Below are 15,828 nucleotides of genomic sequence, written 5' to 3'. Positions count from 1 at the left end.
GTTAACCACCTAAACGGTCTTTAATTAAGATAGTCTGTTCTCCTGTTCCACTAGGAACTAATTACCACAGCCTTATTCAAGGCATGACAAATATTTTTATTTGCCATGTCTGAATCTGTACTCTTTGAAGTTTATGGCACATAAACTTAGTTGGCCCTTCCTCAGAGGAGACATCTTTTGTCAGGGTGACTGGAATGGACCAATTAGCAAGTTCAGTGTTTGATTTCAATGCATCCTGTACCTCCAAAGTTTCTATGCACTGATGCTTTAGGAGAGCAGGCATTATCTAACTGCCTGAACAAATGGCTGGGAATCAAAGTGCTTAGGCTCCAGCTCTAGCTTGCACCTTCAAAACATCATTTATATCAATCCATCTACAGTTCCACACCTAAGTGAAATAATAAGGTTTAAGAATGGTTCTAGTATGGCAAACATTACAAATGCAAAGCACCACTAAGCATAGTAAGCTATTCTTAACAGTAAGTTCATTGTCTTGAAGGGCTTTTCAACAACCTTGATGCCCATTATATTTCCACCCAGATCTCCAGGCTTAATAAATATGCCAGAGTTTCCAGTATTCTCCATGACATTCATAAGGCCAACACTGTGCTTTCTCTGACAAAATAAGTCCTCAAAAAATCAAGCAAAATCTAACAGGAACATCAGTAACTTTTTAGCACACTTAGGCTGGACTTTGACTTTGTGGTTTAGAAGCATGGGATGTGAAAAAAATCAAGCCTCCTACCTGGGAGGCACATCAGAAATGGTTTGATGCTGAGTTCTCTACTGCAGAGTTAATGGACAATGTTCACTACTCAAACTCCTTGGAGACTGCACGGAGATGGCCATAGGAAATGTAACCGACTCACTGCTGCCAATTGGTATGGATGGGGAAAGAGAGCCTGATGGGAGCATTTGGTCAAATTGCATGGAAGGACATCCTAAAAGCTGTATGAAACAGAGGTATGAACTCTAGACTTGTCCTCAAGGACAGAAAGGGACTTGGAACTACACATGAGCAAAAGTACTTAGTTTACTTCTCTTGGAGCAATCAGTTATCCATTTGCACACTGCTTTTCAATTAAAGCTAAAACCAAAAACTCAGTTTTAGCTTCACTGTCTTCATAGTACTGAAGGAAAGAAAGGGGAGGGAACATTCAGCTTCTGCATTGCTAATATTATCAAACAACAGAAAGGTTACTTAAAAAAAATAAAAACATCATGTACAAAATGGCAATCCAGATGATCAAACACACAAAATCTGAATTATTAAAGGTGTATACACATGGCTTTTCTATTGCCACTCATTATTATTACTACTGTAATTCTACGTACAGAAAGAAGGGCTACATCTCCTTTGTAGAAAAGGTTTATTTAACTCCATATCTAAGGTCGGAAAATGACAGTAGTACTGCCTAGAGGAACAGAGGCACCATTAAGACTATGAATCTGTTTCATTGTATATTCACAATTCCTGACACAGTGTTTGAAACATAGCAGATGAGGGAAATGCTATTAAATGACAATTCTGTTAAATCTCCGCAACTTGAGGTACTTAAGTATAACTTATTTCCCAAGAGCAAGGTTGATACTCAATTGTTTTAAATAATTAACGCTAAATATCCTTTAAAGATATACAGGAAGTTAACAAGATGTTGCAAGTCTTTCTCAAGAAATTGGTTCTTTATCCTGTTTCATGGGGTCTAGAACATTTATACAAGCTTTTCTCTGGTCATAAACAGAACTTTAGGAAAAATAAGTAGTTGATTCTACACCTTTTGGCTAGAGTTAATAACTATAGGCAGTCTTGGTTATCTTTTCAAACAATGATCCTGCATATGACTACAGCAATAGCATTAGAAGCTTCTTTATAGCTGGTAAAATGAAATTTTAAACCACACAAAACTAAGTCCAGGAGGAAGCATTTGGATTCCTCACCCCTTTAGAAGTGAATCATTAAATCTCTAGCAACTGGAGTGTACATATAGGAATAATATCCTGACTGAAGAGGACACAGGATTTGAACGTGCCTTTAATGTTCTGATCAAATGGTCTTAAAGGGCAGTAGATTCTTAAATGAAAAGTGAAACCTTGAAACAGCAAAAATCACAGACTGACATTTTTACTAGTCAGAAGAAAGTTCCTGTGCTCAGTCTCTTTTTTGATAGATAAATGATCCAAATATTGCTTCTCCCAGGAGTCCCAAGAAACATTTGGAACGATCTTAAAGGCAATTACTTTTTAGTCTGCCTGCTCTGAGACTACACATATAAATATTTAATAGCACAGCTTAAGGAAACTTTTCAAAGGCAATTGCCTTTCCTGTGACACACCTTTTGCTGTTTTTACATAACTGCTTTTAAAGCACAAGTGCAGCAATCATCATCTGTAGTAAACTGAGAATATTAAGAAGACCTATTCCCATATGCAAGTCATTGCAATTTACACCATAATTTTTAATATGAGCCTGCAATGCAGCCAATACATGCAGCTGAAGAATCCTGAAAAATTAACTGCTGTCATTATTCTTATACAATGACACTGAAACATATAGCTGCACACAAAAAAATAATACTTCAGCTTCAGTTTCAGACTGGAAAATAACTCCCATGCCATGGAATCAAGCAAATAAAAAGGCCCCTGCTACCGATTTCCTAAACGGATGTCTCTTCTCAACAATTATTCTGCAGACTTTTGTTAACACAATGCCTCCAATGACGCAGCTGAGCTTCCTTCTAAGGCATACTTCTTACCCACACAAAAATTCAAGAAAGCACACTCTCAGTAGCTGAATAAAAGGTCACAAGTGCCTCTTCTCTACTCTTACACATTAGCAAAAGAACAGCCTCCAAGACAATGATCCCCTCGTACATTTAGTCTGGACAATACCCTCCTCATGGATATTCTGTATTAACTGTCATGGTAGCAAAATATTTTTAATGGCATTATACCAGAAAAAAAAATAATATTATATATATATATATATATATATAAAATATATATGCGTGTGTGTGTCAAGAAACATTCAGTGTTTTCCTTAACAGCTTTTAAAGCTATCAGTCCTTAACCCTTGGTTGGGTAACTGTTCAGGAGCCTCAGGTGGAATGCATCTATTTCACTAGGTGGAAGGAAATTTCTAGGGAAGGCAGGCTGAGGAACAGTCACCTTGTGCTCAAAACACCATATGCATTTGAGGGAATGAAAAAGCCTTTCTCATCACATACAGCAGATTTAGCTATCCCACCAGGAGAGGATAAGAGGAGGAGAAAGAAGGATCTGCTGAATACAGTGCTGCTAATAGCAGTCCCCCGAGGCTCCAGCTGTTCCCCTCAGATTTGGCGCAGAGAATCAAACTTGTAATAATTACTTGTCCTTACAAGGTTACCTTGAGCATTGTGTAAGCATTTGTCCATTCTAACTATAAACACTGAGCACTGTCACTCTGCAGCACCACGTTCTGGGGACCATTAGCAACATTCCTCACCACAGCAGCTGAGCAACCTCTGATGAAACTGATTTGGCTCTGATTTAAACTGGTCCACAGTCAGACCAGAAGAAGAACAACTGAGAGCTGTAGCAGATTATTTGAACTAGACAATTTCTAGCCTCAGCACATTTTATTCCATACTTCAATACTTTAATTCCAGGACCATCAGCACAGCAGACAGTTTTCAATATCTCAATGAAGCACAAGAATGTTGTGTCCATTTTACATATAGAGAACAATCTCCAACATTTAACCCAACTGATCTATTTCTTAATCCTAAAGAAGTACATATTGCCATAGTGATCTAAAGTGGGTGGAGGCAAGCCAGCAAAAAGGGCAGCCAAGTTCACTGCTTCATGCAGAGGCAATTCCTTTTGCCATGCATTACATGCATGAACTCAAGTTTTATGGAGAAAGAGCAGTCTTTTGGTAGAAGTCATGCTGCTTCAGTTGAAATGGATAACAGTTCATACTTAAAAATATACATATAATGGTAGAGGTAAGTAATTATATTTATAAATATTCTCAGTTTATTTTTACATTTCTCTCCCTGAACTAGAAGACAGGCATACAGCTTAAGAAAAGTGCTGGGGAAATAGTTGACTATGTCATCCCTACAAGACTATTACAATAAACCCATAGTGCATATCTACTGTAATGTGAATACATTGGGTTACACAGATCCATCTACTAGGAAAGCCTGCATCTGGAAGAGGGCAGATTGTGTGTCCAAGGGAAGACATAGTTAGCCAAGAAGGGAGTTGTTCCTGAGATGACTTATATTCTGCCCAGAGAACTGCATCTCCATCCCACCTACTGCTGCGCATTATGCCATGACAATAAATTCATCCTCTGTGTTTATGAAGCCTCTGCTACTAAACAAGGAAACCTCTGCTAAGAAGAAGCCACAAAGTGCTGCTGGAAAGGGGCTGTTCAAGGGCATGGTGTTGGCTCTTTTTTTTTCCTAGTTAATTTTCTGTGCTGCCAATGGAAAGCTATCACCAGCTCCATTGTACTTGCTGGATGTTGCTGCAGAAGCAAAGCATCATCTGCATAAAGAGCATGCTTGATTCTTGCCATTCAACTTCAACACTGCTCTCTACAGGAAAAACAATTCTTTGTTAATAACCACTGAAGTCAGAAGCCAACATAAAAGCAGCAGATACTAAAAAAAAAACAAACAACAAAAACACAAAACAAACAAACAAAAAACCACCATGTCAGGCCTAATTATCTAAATTAAAATCTTTATCCATTTCAATGTAATAAGAACATAAACCTACTGATCCCATTAAATGCAGCTGAAACACATTTTACAGCAATGCTTTTCATCATAACATAAGGTTAATCTAATGATCCTGTGCTATATTTGATGTGTTTTTTTCTGTTGTTGTTGAGTCGTTGGGTTTTGTTGTGTTTTTTGTTTGTTGTTTTTTTTTTTTTTGTCAGGTTTGGTTTTGTTTTTCTTCTTATTTCAATGTTCTGCATTTACTTTCCATGTTATATCTCTTCTCCAACTGAGATATATGAGAAACATTCATTGCACTTAAAGGTCTACATCGTTTCAACTGCTGGCTGAAAATAGTAGGGAAACAAGTATTTTCAGAGATTTTTTTTCCTCCTAAGCTGCTGTCTCGACTGATATGTTTTCTGAAAACTCTTATGCTGTTTTTTATAGTTCTTAATTAAATTTTTTTAGGTTACTTGATTCATAAATGGTTATACCTATGACGTTTTCTCCCATGCAGTGCTGTTTTCTAGTGAATTGAGGGCATTGACTGTCAACATCGTTGCCAAACCAAGTCATATTGGAGTAATCAAAAGATAAATAAATATAGGTGCAATATCAATAAAATGTTAATCCTGATCCAATAGATTCAAAGATTTTAGGACATTACTAGCTGTATGGCCTAAATTAGCTACACTAATATGCCTTCTAATGGAGGTGGGGGGGGAATAAAAAATTATCAGAAACAGAGAGAACAAAGTGACTGGAATAAATTACTTGCAGAAGGAAGTACTGTGATTACATGCCTGGTCTAATGCAATCTATTTGAGTTACCAGAAGGAATAATAGATGTTGCAGTAGAGGTGAATTAACAACAAACCCAGCATCTGCGGCTAATGGTTCTGGAACTTTTCATCCCCCAAACCTGGAGGCAAACACCTACAGAACAGACAGGGCTTCAAAGTAAAGACAATATATTTATTTCTTCAGATGCTGGGAACTACATTAATTTTCTATTCCAACTGCTTTTCCTAACACAGCAAGCTAGGCAAGCAAAAAGCTGATTCATGTGTCCTGTTAGATTGACCAAGTACATTTTTATGCTGGCTTCATACCCTGGTTGTATAAATAAGTGGACATAAAAAGTTACAGTAGCTCTCAGTCAAATCAGCCAGAAAGAAGCTCCACTGGCTCTGTTATCCAAGATTTCACTTTCTGTTCAAACTCCCTCTCTTGGATTTTCAAGAATAATTTCAATAGGGGAAAGAAAGAATATTATTATTATTATTATTAATAATAATAATAATAATAATAATAATAATAATAATAATAATAATAATAATAATAATAAAGCATGCTTCAAGAGAAGTATGGCACTAGTTCAGCCCTGTGGCATTTTTAGGGATGGCTGCACTGCATATATCACAAACATATAAAACAAACATATCATAAAGGTGCTGTGATAGGTCTATTTAAAATTAGACTGTCGTCAGCCAATAATTTGGCTATTTCTCTTCAGCCTTGCTAGTTTTACTTGAAGCTATAGATATTTTGGTCAACTGATTAGAGAAGACACTTTCTTTCTAGATGCATATATCTAGAACCATATCTTTTTAAGAAAGCCTCTAAATACTGGGACTATGCAAGGAAACATTTCATATATGTGACCTGGCTACATCCTAAAAATTGAGAATCAAGAAATAAAGAGGTAAAAGAACCCCATAATATAATGACAGCATTGAGAGTCCAGAAGTGGGAAGAAAAAAAAAAATAGAAAAAGGGACTACACAAATGTGAAGACTTCACTGAATCTGTTCACTGCTTCTTTCCAGAGGAGTTAACATTAAAAAATTCTTCAGCTTCAAAAACTCATTTTGAACACGAAGAAAACAGTTTTCAACAAGTTCTTAAAACATAAAACATTGAAATGATGAACAAAAATAGGACATTATATATATATGCTTACATGCATAAGTGCATCCAATGTAAAAATATATTATATTTTTAATTACTTGTTCACGGTATGTTACTGATAAAAGCCCCTCTCCAGAATTTTAGAAGCTTCAAAGAGTAAAACTGATGAGGAATTTTAGCAGAGAGAATCGAAGTTATCAGTTGATCTTTTTCAATCTCCTGGTAGAAAAAGAGTTCATCATGCTATAGTTCTGAGTTAAATCCAACAACTTAGAGTTGACCTCTCACATCAGCAAGCATCAGTAAGCACCACGGGGAAAAGAATTCAGGATTTCCAGAAGTGCCTAGGCACAAGGGTGACAAGGGTGCTCTGCTACATATCAAACAAGACAGATAATACAGAAGCAATGGATTGCCTTTGATTTTTTCCAGGCTTCCTCTAGTCTGTGAAGATTAGTACACTTTCCCTCTGTCCTTTACTAATACTTTTTAACCATGTTATTTTGTGAAAGCACTTCTTATTTTCTTTCTCTCAGAAACTACAGGAACCACTGAAAGTATGCCATCCCTGAGAATGCATTGGAAGTTTTTGTACTCTCCTAAAGCAGCTCAGAGTAATGATATGCTTTCTATAGACTTGGGCAACTAGGGAAAAACAGTTTGATGCTTCTATTCACCACCAGAACAATATTACACATTATCATCTTTATTAAAATATATATATTATTTGATCAGAAGTGCTGTAAAACACCTTTTAGTAAACAGTCCTTGTGTAATGTTTTGAAGTATATTGCTAGTGTACACCAACATTACAAATAAATATTTTTACCGTATGAAAAGACAAATTTCCTTAGCATACAACCTAAGGATAAAAGAGTTGCTTAAATTATCACTTCTTTAAATTGGTATTATAATCTAAAAGACAGCTTTGCTCAGCAATCTTTTGAAGTTGCATACGTCTTGCATACGTCTTAGGAAACAAACAGCTGAAGTGTTGTCTACCAGCATCCCTAGCATAAAATATTATCTTAACTTCACTGCAGTACTAAAGGTTTTCATAATTGCAAAGTTATGTTTTAAAAGTTCTTAGAAAACCAATATCAGTAGAAAATAATACCAAAAAAAAAAAAAAAAAAAAAAAAAGGCTTTGAAATTGTGTTTGGAAATGAGTTTCTTAGGATTATCTTTTAAGAGTTTTACAAGTTTTATCAATTAGAGGTCTGGGGGGCCATTTGATGATGGATAATCTTGTTAGACAACGGCTGTCTGTACTGAATTCCTGGGACAACAATAAGGCTGTTTTTCATAATTAATTCTGATTCATCTGCTTTAATTTGAAGAAGCCATTCACAGTCATCTGTGCTGTATGTCGAGTGTCACAACTACATCAGAATTAGGCAAAGAAAAAAGCTGTGTGTGACAGTCTGTTATTTTCCTATCAGACATGAAAGCGAGTTCACAAAGTGTTAGAGAGCTTAAGACCCTATTTAGTAATCAAAGTGTCTGCAACAGGAGACCTGACGGATCCAGAAAGCTTCCTGGGAAAGGTATATCTTTCTGGATTTGGAGTCAACACATTTTAAAACTGTCCTGCTGCTATTAGCATTCTTGAAAGCATTGCACCCCTGAAGATAGGCCCAAGGCCAAAGACTTCCAGGAATTATTCAACAAGCCATGATGCCAGCTGACCACTCCCTGCCAAAACATGATGCAGAAAGCCCTTTTCTGAGAGCCGTGGGCCAGCTCCAGACCTGTTCTGGCCTGAGCATGGCACCAGGCTGCTCCAGCCGCATCCCTCCACTTCTCACCCCAGCAGCCCCGTGCTCTAAGTCAGCACGACAGCTCGCCCAGAAACAGCACAGAAACCCCAAAAGCGGGCTTTCACTGCACCACATGGACATGTTATTTGGCTCCCCGGCTCTTGAGATGTTACTGCATTTGCATACACTTGATGTGATTGAATGGCAGCGTGGGATATATACACACACAAGTACTGTGCAGGAGGTGCTCCCACACCCCTCTTCTTTCTCAGGCTCTCCCCCCAGCTCCCCAGCTTGATTCACTCTCACTGGCCTCCCCCATTCCCATAGCTTTCCTATCCACACTTCTGATCATATACAAGGTGTACCAGAACTTGTGTTTCAAACGCTGATAATTCTAACAAACAGCATGCTATAATGCAATAACAAACTGAAGCAGGGAGAAAGGCACCCTCAAGAGTCCCAGAGTATTTGGAAACTGTGGAAAGGAGAAAAGCTAAAGCGCACTCTTCACTAGGCAAGTTTTGCCAGAATGGCTGCATCCCATGTCCTCAGGCATAACTGCTTTACACCAGCCTGAAACAAATGCTTTTTACCATTAGAGCTTCTGCCAATGCACTGAGTGAACTAAACTCTTCTGGCTAAAACATTCAATTGTATCAACTGAATTGCCTCCACACAGGAACAAGAACCAGCATTGTGGCACCCCATGCGGAGCACAGCAAAAGTCACAGCTCTGTACTGAAAAGGACAAGTCTTGAGACACAGAATCAGGATTTTGGAAAGTTGGCCCCAAACCTTAATGCTCACAGTAGGTGACCAAATCAATCTTAGTAGAAATATCTAGAGGGAAATAAATGCAATGCTAGTTAGAAAGCATCAGTCTTAACTATCTAATAAAACTCTTGCTACTTCACCAGGTAAAGAGTCTCTATTTTCCTATGAAGGAATCTAATAGCTTGGATCTCCATAGGTTGACACAGTGCCATGGCATGCCACTGCAAGTCAGTGTGAGCACAGTAACCCAAGCCAGCCAGCCTTGTGGGCAGTTAGTTACTTCTGAAATGAAAACCCCTGGAGACACTCCCAGATTGAGATCTTCCCCAACAGCTACAGCTCCACTTCCTAACCAAGTTACTTCAAGACTTCCAAAGTCTTCCACCTGCCCATTCCAAGCTCCACTTATGCTCTCAGTGTTCCTTTTTTCACACTAAGCTTTTGTGATCTTCAACCTACGAGATGATCAGATGACAACCAGAATAATGACAGATGACATCAGATGACATGACAAAAACTACAAGGCAAGACACCAGGAAGTATGCAGTAAGACTCTTTGTATTAAAATAAATAAATAAATAAGGCACAGTCTTCACAAGAATAAAAAATAGGCAAAGTGCAGAGACGAGATGGCAGATTGTGTGAATTTTGGCACCTCTCCAAATTGCAAGCAATTAACCACAGATTTTACTGTTCTTGTGTCATGCAGAAACCCTGCTGCAGAGGAGCACACCGACCTGTCACATTCACTCCGCTTTCACCTAACACCTCTGAGGCCAGTTTTTCCTCCAAGTTATCCTGGTAAGCACACAGCAGAAAAAGAAATATCCTAATGCTGACCCAGGTGATAGTATGAAAATAGTGTTTTCTTATTTTGCCAATCTTTTCCAGACACATTTGAAGATAGATTGTTTTCTTACTGTCCAGGAGAAAACAAGGCAGTTTCTTACGGATCAGTAAAGGCTTTCAGAGTTTATACAGAAAAATGCATTAGATAAAACCCACCTCTCTACTACTACTAGAAAAGGCTAAAGCAATGCTTCAGAGAATCAGATACTCCCATGAGCTCCAACTATCAAATGTAACTAGCTGGATTAAGACAAAATCCCAACGAATTAAAGCAAAAGGAAAACATATTAGAGAGGTCCGGTAACAGGAGCCGTTCCATCAAAATGTTCATTAACTGAAATGCATTCAGTTAATTATTTTATTAATTTTTATTTTTTTTACATAAAAATATATATTTTCCCCCCAGATTTTTCAGGTTGGCAGGCCTTTAGTAGACTTTTTCTCAAAAGATGAACCCCTTTTTGTAATAGGTTTTCAGAGGTAGGGAAATTGATGAAAAAGGTTTTTGACTTCTAACTGCATGCATGTGTTCTCTGAGGGCTGGCAAGGAACACTTGGCCCTGAAGCATAAGGATGAGTGGGAAGTGGGAGAAACAAGGCTGCATTTTATTACCATTCAAAGAATGTAAAGCTACCTCTTAACCTCCTTGCTCCACCACTGCTTTATCATTCCTGCAGGTTTCAAGCCCTTATCTGAAGGGCAGTGTTATGAAATATAAGCACAGCTATTCTCCATTTTCACCTTGCAGCACAAATTTAGTTGACGATAGTTAAAGAAAGCCACTCCTGCACAGCATAAAATTCTGCGGTCCTTTGAATCATTGCCAAACCAAATAGAAACTCAACACAAAATAAACAAACAAAAAATCGTTTTTTCAATTCTGTGGAAGGAAAAGCAAAGTTAAAACATCCTTTCCTAATATAGAAAACTTTTGGTTGAATAGAACCTTTTAGACTGTTAAATGCAAAATAAATTAAAGATACTAGCTCGGACCCTGACTACCCAGACAAGGAGACACACACCTCTAAGGACAGGATGTTGACCATACAGGAATTTGTCTGTCTGTAGAGTAGTTGTGGGTTTTGCTCAGTGGAGAGCTCACACAGGACAATGGGATGCCCAGCAGTACTCTATTTCTCTCAGATGTTTATTTATATGGCTCCCACAGGGACTGCTGTCCAGGCCCTAGATCTCCCAGACCTGGGGCTCCTCCAGACCATACAGGATATGAGAGACAGCTACACCCAGACCACTGCCATAAGAGGTCTGAACCGTGGAGTCAGATCAGCCTCAAAGAGGAGAGGGAACTGAGCCCTGCAGTTTAATGAACTACAAAAAATGAATCACTGCCATCTCTTCTGGCAGCATTATGAATATAGGTCTGTTTTTTTCCGCTTTCTTCAGCCAAAATGATCAAATTCAGAACAGGTTCACAGTCCAGCTACCCAACAACTGAAGCTACATTTGGGAGGCATGTTTACTGTTTTATATAAGCAAGCCTGTCATGCTGTGGACCATGTCATTCTTGCTGTTCCTCCTTCCTCACTCCCAGAGTGCTCGCTGGGAAGCTGGCTTGCCTTTTCCCTCCCCATCCCCCTCAGCTAGATTAAAACAGATGGCAGAGGGACATGAAATAAAGAGCAAACACAGATGAGTGACTAATTTTCCAAAAGGAGACAAAAAAAAAAAAAAAAAAAAAAACAAACCACCAAACCCTCAACTTCAACACTCGAAGCAGCAAGGAATGCATAATTACTTTGTGAACATCATTCTTCCATATAAGCAAATGCAGCAGTTGCCACGATATGATGACAATAAGCAGGGGAGGTATCCTCCAGGCAGGCTTCACAAGCAGCAACAGACTATGCTGCAATCCAAGGGATGCAAGGAGGGAACATGGCAAACGCCTGGAGGAGAGCATTACAGACTAACTCCACCTAGGTAGCAACCCTGCTTCCCAGGGAGGTTTTGCTGAGCACTCTGCTCAGTTTCCTGGCTGAGTTGAAAGCTAGCTCTGGGGATACCTCCCCAGGAACTGCCTTTGAAATGGGACACCTGTGAATCCCTCTTTGTGAGGTTGTCACTTTTGGGCTTGAAGAGTCTGGTATTTTGCAGGCTGGAAAATGTGGAGCAACTGGTAATGCTGGTGGAGTAGCAAAGCGAGGACCACAGCCTTCTGGAGAGAGACGTGGCAAAGGGATCACAGCCAGCATGCTGCAGCTCTTGTGGCCTCAATAGGAAACATGAAGGTGAGTTGATGACAACAGGGAGGTGAGAACAGGAGCTATCGCAGCACTTCACTTTGTCCCTTTAACAGAGGTTACTGCTTTCACTCTGGCTTTCAGTGACTTGGTGCTCGCACCTCTCTTAGCAGCACCCAGAGGCACAGGGCAAGTTCTGCTTCCCTGGCAGCTTGAGCAAACCCTCAGATTTTATGTTTCAGCTGCTTCAGTGGAAACACTACCTCCATCCTGTTGATTTTGGTCCAGGAGTAATACGATGACAGAGGAGACATCTGGGCTGGTAACTTTCAGGGCTAAGTCTGTCAGAGTTTGTCATTTGGGATTATTTTTGTTGGCTGAAAGAATTTAAAGAGCTGTCCAGAAAACTAAAGCAAGCATCATTGTTGTGCCTGACACAAAACATACTGCAGTGTATCATTTCACCAACACAGGGACTTTTAGACTGGTAACATGGCTAAGAAAAGTGTCAGATGCAGGTTTACTGTGCAAGTTTTGTGCATTGCATTCAAGGAATTTCTTTGCCATTCTCTAACAAATCAGACCTCCTGGACTCAGACAATAAATGGCTTTGTGCATCTCTAAGCTGGAGGCACGTATCCTCCAGGATTCTGAGATTTGTTTCCTTCACGTGTTATATTGCTATTCAGGGCATGCTGCAAAGCCTATTTATTTACCCATGCTTCTCCCAAGAGGGTGCTTGGTAGGCAGAATTGTGTATGATATTAGTTCAATTGATTTATCTGCAGTTTTGTAGTTATTTGTGGTCTATGTTTCTAGAAATAGGTCTGTTGTGACCTTCTACAAGTGGAAATGATAAATAACTACAGTTAACAGAGACTCAAGCAGCAAAATCTAAACATCTTTTCAGTTATTCCTCCACTTCACCAATACATTTCAGGTCCAGAATGTGCTCAGTCCCATGAACTGAGGCAGCATGACCCAAAACAGAGACTCTAAAGCATTACTTCAGCATGCACATGTGATTGTTTGCTGACAGATGAAGGACTGGAAATAACTCTACCTTGTAATTATGGACACATAAACATCTCTTAAAAAAAAGAAAAAAAAAAGAGAGGGGAAAAAAAGGGGGGAGGGAGGGTAAGTTTACAGCCATTTTAGAATATCTGGCAGCACACCAAGATTTAAATATTTTAAAGCTGTGGCTTAGCAGGAGGAGGTACATCTACAGCAAGCATATAGCAATGCAGTTCAGGTATGGCAGCCTTGAGATTTCTGCTTTTCCTTTCAAACTGCTGATGGACGTTTACTTTGCATTCCAGGGATGGCATTGTTTACTGCAGGTTTGCAGCAGCTGCCTTCAGCCAGTAAGCAGCTCCTCTTGCACACCAGCCAGTCACCCCTACTTCATTTCAGGGGATGCACTGTAGCTCTAGGAACCTTAGGAAGAGTTAAGATTTTAACAGATTTTAAGGACAGGCACTAAAAATCAAATGAGAGAATTCCTCTCTTTCTCAGCTTGTGAGACTTCAGAGTTTGGGCTCAACAAAGCACATATCCATCACCAGATCTGGTAGGAGTTCATTCTCTTTAAACAGATTTGTTTAATTCAAAAGAGCGTTATTTCCTTCTGCTCAAATTTAATGTGATGGATCACTACTAAGCTAATTATCATTAGCATACAACATGGTTGGTATCTAAAGACAGTGACAGCCATATCAGGAAGAATTTTTACAAGCTCATAAATACTGCTTTGGGAAGAAATTTTAGCTCTCAAGCAATTATGGTACTTAAAACTGCCTTATTCTATGGTTATTTTAATCTTACCTCCAGTGTCTGGCTAGCCTATGCAGGAGCAGGTGGTAAAAACATGATGGCTGAATGCAAACACAGAATCCTCCCCATCATCAGAAAAAAATTGTAGGGTCAGTTTCCATTAAAGCAAGAAAGCTGTGCCTTTTTTAACTGGCTTACTGACCAGTTTGGCCAATAAAGCAAGGAATCCTGCTAGCAGGTGAAATGCTTCATCATTTCAAAGCCAGCTGGAGCCTGTTAAGTGAGAGGAGATAGCCAGGATCTTTCTATGTCACTGGCACAACTTTGTATTAACTCAATGGAGTTGAGAGGACAACCTGGCAGTGCAAACACTGCTACTTTTCTGGAGTATTTTAAGTATCCTCAGTTCAGTTGCTTCCTGAGCTCTACTACTACTTTTGATGATGACATTTTAAACTAAACACGCTTTGGTAAGGACCCCACGTGTACAGAAAACAAGCAAACAGCCACGAAATATACTCAAAAAACTTGTATGCAAAAAGCAGTAATTAAACTCTAATCAGGTTTTCTCCCTGACAGTGCTTACAGCAGTTTAAAACAAGCCAGACACAAATAAAATAAAATAAAATAAAATAAAATAAAATAAAATAAAATAAAAACTCCAGCAGCTGTAAGCTAATAGTTCAAGTTAAATTCAGGATCTGAAACAGTAGGCTCATGTCACCTTTCCCAAAGGCATTCCTAGCCATGTTTCTCCAGCAACTGGAGAAAATTCATACTACTTCCCAAGTTTAGGCAAAGGTGTGCTGTTTTCTAAACCTTTAAGGACAGACTGATGCTACTGAACAAGAGCAATTTAATTATTCTTCTGTAAATCTCAGATATAAATGGGCATTTATGGGTTTAACACACACACAAAACTGAGGAGAGCAAATGAAGTTCTTTATTCTGTGAATTGCCAATGTAAAAATTACACATTTATATTTGTGATCAAGCTATACAGACATTTTCCCTCATGCCTCCTAAACAAGATCAGTTGGATGATACAGTTGCCTTTATAATCAAGGAGATACATTCAGGGTCATCTTATCATGCTGCATTTGGGCAGGAAGGAAAAAAAAAAAAGCCACAGAAGTGGCTAATTCCTAAAAAGAAATAATGTCAACATATCCAAGATAACAGACATACTATCTTTGGTAAACAGCAACTTCCATTGTTTACAGATCTCTTGTTCAGCATAATATTTCAGTTGGTCAACTGAAACATCATACTTGTGTTTTAATAGCAGTTAGAGAATAAATTACTCTGTTAAGATCTATAATGAAGATAAAGCAACCTTTAGCAACATCCTTTTCCCTAATCTTAAATTCAGGAGAATATCAATGCAATGCACAGAATCGAAGCTTCAAGGCTTTCTAAAGTTTCCCAACAGCAGCTGCATATTGTAAAGATGACCAAAAAAAATAATAATAATTATAATCCATGGAATCAGATATATTCCATGTATTCCAATAGATTAAGCTTCATCCTTCAACAGGGGCATTGAGTAGCCAGTTATACAAAAGTAGCCTTAGAAATATCTGGACTGTAAGAATTTCTTTGAAAATACATACTTTTCACCACTGAACCCATCTTATATTGGAATACAGATCTTCAGTTCAGCATGACTGCAAGATGGTTTTCATTCATCAAAGTAAATTCACTACCTGGAGAACAAGGCCCAAAGTCTTCCGTGCTTCCTTTTGAAGTCTTTTTTAGCTGTAAGTCTTGCTCTGTGTACTCACGTGGGGCTAACAGCAAAGTCTGAACTGGAAGTACAGTGTACTTTGTGACCA

The 15,828-nt window shown here is 38.8% G+C and overlaps 1 protein-coding gene and 1 long non-coding RNA gene across 4 annotated transcripts in view; one reads left to right on the top strand and one right to left on the bottom strand.

Annotated features, from left to right (window-relative positions):
* LOC106016451 (uncharacterized) overlaps positions 1–14,381 on the bottom strand; it is a 104,810-nt gene extending 90,429 nt beyond the window's left edge. Inside the window, exon 1 of one of the 2 annotated variants that reach the window (XR_002401157.4) lies at positions 14,045–14,381. This is a non-coding gene — a long non-coding RNA (uncharacterized lncRNA). The remainder of the gene's footprint in view (positions 1–14,044) is intronic. The other variant, XR_011804090.1, reaches the window with a different exon arrangement.
* The window catches only part of HTR1F (5-hydroxytryptamine receptor 1F), a 116,110-nt gene that overhangs the window by 93,569 nt on the left and 6,713 nt on the right, over positions 1–15,828 (top strand). For both annotated transcript variants that reach the window (XM_013097677.5, XM_005017651.6), the window contains 2 exons: positions 9,876–9,967; positions 12,132–12,265. The gene's annotated coding sequence lies outside the window, so the exon portion shown is untranslated. The remainder of the gene's footprint in view (positions 1–9,875; positions 9,968–12,131; positions 12,266–15,828) is intronic.

This window comes from Anas platyrhynchos, chromosome 1 (assembly GCF_047663525.1).
Source record: "Anas platyrhynchos isolate ZD024472 breed Pekin duck chromosome 1, IASCAAS_PekinDuck_T2T, whole genome shotgun sequence".
NCBI classification, from domain to species: domain Eukaryota; kingdom Metazoa; phylum Chordata; class Aves; order Anseriformes; family Anatidae; genus Anas; species Anas platyrhynchos.
Note: the sequence above shows the minus strand (reverse complement) of the source record. Positions and strands in the feature narration are given on the sequence as shown.